A 9,333-nucleotide genomic window follows, 5' to 3' on the forward strand; every position below is an offset into this window, starting at 1 on the left:
GTGCTTTTCCAACTCCTGGACTTGTACTCCGCTAGGGTGCTTTTGTAGTACTGTGACGGCAACACAATTGCGCAAAGGATGTGAAGTTTCTGATGAGGCTTCAACAGCCAAGCCTTCAAGTTCGCCAATTGTTTGTTAATTTCTATATTACTGGGCGCCTGTGTTCCCCGTGCTCCCATCTCCACTCCTAAGTATCGGTAGGTGTCCGAGATGGTCATTGTCTCCACCACGGTGCCATTAGATGCGGTCACGATGGGATTTCGCGCCACAAACCATTTCTTCTTGGCTTTCCAAGATGCTATCTGGAGCGTCTTGCATTTTTTCGGATTAAGACTCATCCCACAGAGTTCCAATTGCCTTTCGAACTGGCCAAATGTCCGTTTCAGCCCCCTTGGTGTTTCAGCCACCAAGAAGGTGTCGTCAGCCAGCATACCGTAGTTTAGGAGACCGGCATCGCCCACCGAAACGCCCACCGCGTTGTCAATCTCCGCCACAGCTGCTGCCATCACGAAATTGAATATGTGGCAGGAGAGAGGGTCCCCCTGTCTAAGCCCTACGGTACAATCCATGCTTTGTGAGTTTGGATCCGACACCAGAACAGTCGTTAGCCCTTGATGCGCCATCTTGAGGTAATTCACCAATGGTGGTGGGATACCCACTGATCGGAACGCCCTGAGCATACTCTCATGACTTACAGTGTCGAACGCCTTCCTGACGTCACAAAAGGCCAGATTCAGCGGCTTCAGTTCTTTAATCCGTTTACTCAACAGTATCTTTAAGAGCCACACATTCTCTCCGCAACCGTCCAGAGGTCTAAACCCCTTCTGGCGTGGAGTCAGTGGGATCTTTGCCAATCTTTTTGCAATGACACCGTGGAAGAGCCAGAGCACTACCAAACTTAAAGTGATCGGCCTAAAATCCCCAGGGGTGGAGGCATTCTTTACCTTAGGAATTAAGGTAGTCCGTCTAACCTTGAGGAAGTCTGGCAATCTTTGATGTAGTAGGAACACATTAAAGAAGGCAGTGAGGTGTCCTGCATTTAGAGTACGCAATTGGGTAATCTTCATACCATCTCCTCCCAGGGCCCCGTTTTTTCATCCCCTCATGAGTTGCCAATACTTCCTCCACTTTGAGTGGAGACATCAGGTCCCATTGGATGGGATTGGATGAAAAGTGGTCTCGTGTCCTTTACTGACGGTTTTGAGAGGATTCCCTTCCACAATTCAAATTGGGCATTCGGGTCAACCTCTGGGAGGGCATCCAATACAGTGCCAATAAAAACGTTCTTTCCCGTCCGCTCCGGGTTCCGATCGAACTGTAATCGCAACTTCCCAATTTCCATCCTGCGTCGGTATATATAAGGCAATTGTTGCTCTATTTGTATTTAATATTTGCCAGCTTTATCAAGTCAGGAGGGAATTCAATCAAGTCTAATGGCACATTGTGTTAACATCCAAATTAGAAACAAATCGAGGACGGCATTGAATGAAATTAATTCTACTTATATCTTCTTTCCAGTCAAATGTCTCTTTATTTCATATTCAAAAACGCCACCATTATCAATTCAGGAAGGAATTCAATCAAGTCTTTTGGTACATTGGTTCTAATACCATGCTTGTAACAAAGAAACTATCGAGGACGACATTGTTTTATATTAAATTCACTTTAAAGTCTCGATCAAGGCAATTGTCACTATATCTTTTCCGTGTTTGCCAGATTTATCAAGTCAGGAGGGAATTCAATCAAGTCTTATGGCACATTGGTTTTAAATCCATGTTTATAACAAACAAATTATCAAGGACGGTTTTGAATTCAATTTATTCTATTTTTATCTTCTTTGCAGTCAAATGTCTCTCTATTCATATTCAAAAATGCCACCATTATCGAGTCAGGAGGGAATTCAATCGATTCTTATGGCACATTGGTTTTAAATCCATGTTTATAACACAAAAACTATCGAGGACGTCATTGTTTTATATACAATGTATGATGAACCCTCCAGTGCTCCTGCTCACACTCCAACCAATTAGCGAAAGTACCAGAGAAACAAAATGTGAACAGTGTAGAACGACGACGAACGAGACCACTGCCATGCAGGGTAAACCAATTCATACTTACAATCATATGTGTCAATTGTAGAGTCAATGATCTGACTTGTAATATACTAGGTTCTATTGCTGCTTAACTACGTGGGGTCGAATTTTTCAATTTACAAACAAGTCTCTATGAAGGCAATTGTCGCAATTTTTTTCCTCTCATATTTGCTATCTTTATCAAGTCAGGAGGGAATTCAACCAAAACTTATGGCACATTGGTTTTAAATCCATGTTTATAACAAACAAATTATCAAGGACGGTATTGAATTCAATTTATTCTATTTTTATCTTCTTTGCAGTCAAATGTCGCTTTATTTCATATACAAAAATGCCACCATTATCGAGTAAGGAGGGAATTCAATCAATTCTTATGGCACATTGTACTAAAATCCATGTTTATAACACAAAAACTATCGAGGACGCCAGTGTTTTACATACAATGTACAAACAAGTCTCTATGAAGGCAATTGTCGCAATTTTTTTTTCCATATTTGCCACCTTTATCAAGTCAGGAGGGAATTCAACAAAGTCTAATGGCACATTGGTTTTAAATCCATGTTTATAACAAAGAGACTATCAAGGACGGCATTGATGTAAATTAATTCTTTTTTAACCTTCCTTTCAGTGTACTGTCTCTTGAATTGATCTTCAAATTTGCCACCATTATCGACTCAGGACGGAATCCAATCAAGTCTTATTGCACATTGTGTTAATATCCAAGTTTATAACAAAAAACAACTATTGATGACGGCATGGAATTACATTTATGCTATTTATATCTTCTATATCTCTCAATATTTCACATTCAAAAATGCCACCATTATCGAGTCAGGAGGGAATTCAATCAAGTCTTGTGGAACATTGGTTTTACATCCAAGTTTATAACAAAGAAACCATCGAGGACAGCGTTTACGAAAGTTATTGTTTTTCAAGCTTCCTTGTAGTCAAATGTCTCCTTAATTGATATCAAAATTTTCCACCAGTATCGAGTCAAGAGGGAATTCAATCAAGTCTTGTGGAACATTAGTTTTAAATCCATGTTTATAACAAAGAAACCATGGAGGACAGCATTTATGAAAATGAATTCTTTTTAAAGCTTCCTTGCAGTCAAATGTCTCTTTAAATTATAGCAATTTTTTCCACCATAATCGAGTCAGGAGGGACTTCATTCAAGTCTCATGGTACATTGGTTCTAGATCCATGGTTATAACAAAGAAACTATCGAGGACGGCACTGATGTAAATTTATTCTTTTTAAAGCTTTCTTGCAGTCCAATGTCTCTTTAATTGATATTCAAATGTTTATAACAAAGAAACCATGGAGGACAGCATTTATGAAAATGAATTCTTTTTAAAGCTTCCTTGTAGTCAAATGTTTCTTTAAATTATTGTAATTTTTTCCACTATTATCGAGTCAGGAGGGATTTCAATCAAATCTTATGGCACATTGTGTTAACATCCAAATTAAAAACAAAGAAGATATCGAGAACGGCATTGAATGAATTAATTCTATTTAGTGCTTCGTTGTATTCAAATTTGTCTATATTTCATATTCATATATGCCACCATTATCGAGTCAGGAGGGACTTCATTCAAGTCTCATGGTACATTGGTTCTAGCTCCATGGTTATAACAAAGAAACTATCGAGGAAGGCACTGATGTAAATTTATTCTTTTTAAAGCTTTCCTGCAGTCCAATGTCTCTTTAATTGATATTCAAATTTGGGATATTGGAATTAAATCAAGTCTTTTGGCACATTGGTTCTATTACCATGCTTGTAACAAAGAAACTATCGAGGACGACATTGTTTTATATTAAACTTACTTAAAAGTCTCTATCAAGGCAATTGTCACTATATCTTTTCCGTGTTTGCCAGCTTTATCAAAACAGGAGGGAATTCAATCAAGTCCTATGGCACATTGGTTTTAAATCCATGTTTATAACAAACAAATTATCAAGGACGGTATTGAATTCAATTATCATATTTTTATCTTCTTTATCATCTTCTTTGCAGTCAAATGTCCCTTTATTTAATATTGAAATTTGCCACCATCATCGAGTCAGGAGGGAGTTGAATTAAGTGTTATGGCACATTGTGTTGACACCCAAATTTATAACAAAGGAACTATCGAGGATGGCATTGTTTTATATAAAACCTATTTAAAAGTCACTATGAAGGCAATTGTCCCTATATTTACTTTCCACATTTGCCACCTTGATCAAGTCAGGAGGGAATTCAATCAAGTTATATGGCACATTGTGTTAACATCCAAATTAAAAGCAAAGAAGATATCGAGGACGGCATTGAATGAATTAATTCTATTTAGAGCTTCGTTGTATTCAAATGTGTCTATATTTCATATTCAAATATGCCACCATTATCGAGTCAGGAGGGACTTCATTCAAGTCTCATGGTACATTGGTTCTAGATCCATGGTTATAACAAAGAAACTATCGAGGACGGCACTGATGTAAATTTATTCTTTTTATAGCTTTCTTTCAGTCCAATGTCTCTTTTATTGATATTCAAATTTGGGATATGGGAATTAATGTAATATGGCATTGTTTTATATCAAACCTATTTAAAAGTAACTATGAAGGCAATTGTCCCTATATTTACTTTCCACATTTGCCACCTTGATCAAGTCAGGAGGGAATTCAATCAAGTTATATGGCACATTGTGCTAAAATCAATGTATATAACAAAAAAGCTATCGATTACGGCATTCTTTTATATTCAATGTATATAAAAGGTTGTTTGAAGGCAATTGTCGCTCTATTTGCTTTTCATCTTTGCCACCCTTATCAAGTCAGGAGGGAATTCAATCAAATCTTATGGCAAATTGTACTAAAATCCATGTCTATTACAAAGAAACTATCGAGGACGGCATTAAATTTATTAATTCTATTTAGAGCTTCGTTGCAGTCAAATGTGTCTATATTTCATATTCAAATTTGCCACAATTATCGAGTCAAGAGGAAACTCATTCAAGTCTTATGGCACATTGGTTCTAAATCTAAATCTAAATTCTTTGCAGTCAAATGTCGCTTTATTTCATATTCAAAAATGCCACCATTATCGAGTAAGTATTCTCTATCAAGGCAATTGTCACTATATTCTTTTTCAGATTTGCAACCATTATCGAGTCAGGAGGGAATTCAATCAAATCCTATGGCACATTAGGTTAAAATCCTAGTTTAATACAACGAACCTGTCGAGGACGGCATTGTTTTATATTCAATGTATTTTAAAGAACCAATGAAGTCTATTGCTGCTGCAGTCTTTTTCATATCTGCCACCTTTATCAAGTCATGAGGGAATTCAATCAAGTCTTATGGCACATTGGTTCTAAATCCTTGGTTATAACAAACAAACAATCGAGGACGGCATTGTTTTATATTCAATCTACTTAAAAGGCAATTGTCGCTATTTTTTTCATATTTGCCACCTTTATCAAGTCAGGAGAGAATCAATGTCTTTAACAAAGAAATTATCGAGGACAGCATAGATTGAAGTGAATTCTATCATAAAGACCCTATGATGGCTATTGTTGCTATATTCTTTTTCATATTTGAAGAAAAATGTCATTTTATTCTGTTTATATCTTTTTTGCAGTCAAATGTCTCTTTTTTCTTACATTCAAATTTGCCCCCTTTATCGAGTCAGGAGGGAATTAAATGAAGTCTTATGGCATATTGTGTTAAAATCCTAGTTTAATACAAAGAACCTGTCGAGGACGGCATTGTTTTACATTCAATCTACTTAAAAGTCTTTAGTAAGTCAAATGTATCTTTACTTCATATTCAAAAATGCCACTATTATCGAGTCAGGAGGGAATTCAATGAAGTCTTTTGGCACATTGGTTCTAATACCATGCTTGTAACAAAGAAACTATCGAGGACGGCATTGTATTTTATTAAATTTACTTAAAAGTCTCTATCAAGGCAATTGTCACTTTATGTTTTCCGTGTTTGCCAGCTTTATCAAAACAGGAGGGAATTCAATCAATTCTTATGGCACATTTGTTTTAAATCCATGTTTATAACAAACAAATTATCAAAGACGGTATTGAATTCAACTATTCTATTTTTATCTCTTTTGCAGTCAAATGTCTCTTTATTTCATATTCAAAAATGCCACCCTTATCGATTCAGGAGGGAATTCAATCAAGTCTTATGGCACATTGTTTTTAAATCCATGTTTATAACAAATAACTTATCGAGGGCGGCATTGCTTTATATACAATGTACTTAGGAGTCTCTATGAAGGCAATTGTCGCAATTTTTTTGCTCATATTTGCTACCTTTATCAAGTCAGGAGGGAATTCAACCAACGTTATGGCATATTGGGTTAAAATTCATGTTCATAGCAAAGAAACTATCGAGGACGGCCTTAGTTTATTTTTAATCTACTTAAAAGTCTCTATGAATGCAATTGTCGCTATTGTTTTTCATATTTGCCACCTTTATCAAGTCAGGAGGGAATTCAATCAAGTCTTATGGACAATTGGTTCTAAATCCATGGTTATAACAAACAAAAAATCGAGGCCGGGATTGAATTAAATTTTTTCTAGATATATCTTCTTTGCAGTCAAATATCTCTCTATTCAATATTCAAAATTGCCACCATTAACGAGTCAGGAGGGAATTCAATCAAGTCTTTTTCATATTTGCCACCTTTATCAACACATGAGGGAATTCAATCAAGTCTTATGGCATATTGGTTCTAAATCCATGGGTATAACAAACAAACAATAGAGAACGGCATTGAATTAAATTTATTATATTTCTATCTTCTTTGCAGTCAAATGTCCCTTTATTTCACATTCAAATTTGCCCCCTTTATCAAGTCAGGAGGGAATTCAATCAAATCTTATGGCGCATTGGTTTTAAATCCACGTTTATAACAAACTAACTATCGAGGACGGCATTGTTTTATATACAATGTACTTAGGAGTCTCTATGAAGGCAATTGTTGCAATTTTTTTCTCATATTTGCTACCTTAATCAAGACAGGAGGGAATTCAACCAACGTTATGGCATATTGGGTTAAAGTTGATGTTCATAGCAAAGAAACTATCGAGGACGGCCTTAGTTTATTTTTAATCTACTAAAAAGTCTCTATGAATGCAATTGTCGCTATTGTTTTTCAAATTTGCCCCCTTTATCAATCCAGGAGGGAATTCAATCAAATCTTATGGCGCATTGGTTTTAAATCCACGTTTATAACAAACAAACTATCGAGGACGGCATTGTTTTATATTAAATCTACCTAAAAGTCTCTAGTAAGGCAATTGTCGCTATTTTTTTTCATATTTGCCAACTCTATCAAGTCAGGAGGGAATCCAAGTTTATAACAAAGAACCTGTCGAAGGACGGCTTTGTTTTATATTCAATGTACTAAATAGTCTCTATGAAGGCAACTATCGTCTTATTTGTTTATCATATTTTTCAATATTTAAATTTGCAACCATTATCGAGTCAGGAGGGAATTCAATCAAGCCTTATGGCACATTGTGTTAAAATTTTTGTCTATAACAAAGAAATTATCGAGGGCAGCATTGATTTAAGGGAATTCTAACATAAAGACCCTATGATGACTATTGTTGCTATATTCTTTTTCATATCTGCCACTTTTATCAAGTCAGGAGGGAATTCAATCAAGGCTTATGGCACATTAGGTTAAAATCCTAGTTTAATACAAAGAACCTGTCGAGGACGGCATTGTTTTATATTCAATGTATTTTAAAGACTATGAAATCTATTGTTGCTGTATTCTTTTTCATATCTGCCACCTTTATCAAGTCAGGAGGGAATTCAATCAAATCTTATGGCACATTGGTTTTAAAACCACGTTTAGAACAAACAATCGAGGACGGCATTGTTTTATTTTCAATCTACTTAAAACCTCTAGTAAGGCAATTGTCGCTGTTTTTTTTCATATTTGCCATCTTTATCAAGTCAGGAGAGAATCAAAGTTTATAACAAAGAACCTGTTGGGGATGGCATTGTTTTATATTCAATGTATTTTAAAGACTCTCTGAAGACTATTGTTGCTATATTCTTTTTCATATCTGCCTTTTTTATATTGAAACCTGGTTTTAAAGTCAAATGTCTCTTTATTTCGTTTTCAAATTTGCCAGCTTTAAGTCAAGAAGGAATTCAATGTCTTATGGTACATTGTGTTGAAATCCATGTATGTAACAAAGAAAATATCGAGGACGGCATTGTTTTATATTGAATTTACTTAAAAGTCTCTATCAAGGCAATTGTCAATATGTTTTTGTACAGCAATGTAGGACCACTAGCTCTAGCCTGACAGCTTCCCAGCAGACAAAATCCACCCGAAGTTGCCAGACCAATCCCTGTTAGTACCTGCCCGTGGCTCCCCGACTTATGGATTCATGAAGGCGCATGAGGGTGACGATGTTCCTTGTCTCCATCCAGTTCACCAGCTTCCACCACACCAAATGAGAGCATTCGTCAATCCGCGCGACACTGCTCCGTGGACCAAATCATACGCGAGGAAAGAAGACTCCTAATCGACATGTACTCCAGGATTTTTGGAGGGATTCCTATGGTCCTTTTTAGGAATGTTGCTGATCTACAAGACCAGCAACCTCTCCAATCCATTACCGCCCCTGAAGTCAACAGTTTCGGTGTGTCTGTAGATGGAAACAGACTATTGCGAAGGTTGGTGGTAAATTTCTCCACTTCGAAAATCCGGTATTTACTGGCCTTATCCAGGTCAGCCTTTTCCAGATCGCCATTGTCGGCCATGATCATGGGATCTACCACACAGCATATTCCCTTTTTTACTAAGATTAGGTCTGGTTTCAGGAAGATTTTGCCAACCCTAATCCTTGGCTCCTCTACCACTTGGAAGCCTTTTCTTATAGCAGCACTTTTGATGCCTTTGGCCAGCTTTATGTCGCTTTATTCTGACCCCGTGGGTCCTCGGGCACACCTGTAGGGGATGTGCCAGGTTTTCCACACAATCAAAGCATTGCTTACAATGTTTTGGCAGGCTTGATCGACCATGAGAAGCTCTCGAGCGGGTTGAGAGGATAGAACCCCTCACGTGGATGGCCGAGATATACTCCCGGCCTGAGAGCTTGGAATGTCTGTCAATGACCCAGAAAGATTTGTACTGTTTGCTCGGGGAGTGATGAGCTAGGCCTCTGCCATCCACTGAATTGTGGAGGACTTTGGCCCATCCCGCTTCAATCCCCTTTTT

The sequence above is a fragment of the Tigriopus californicus genome, chromosome 7, assembly GCF_007210705.1.
Source record: "Tigriopus californicus strain San Diego chromosome 7, Tcal_SD_v2.1, whole genome shotgun sequence".
NCBI classification, from domain to species: Eukaryota; Metazoa; Arthropoda; class Copepoda; order Harpacticoida; family Harpacticidae; genus Tigriopus; species Tigriopus californicus.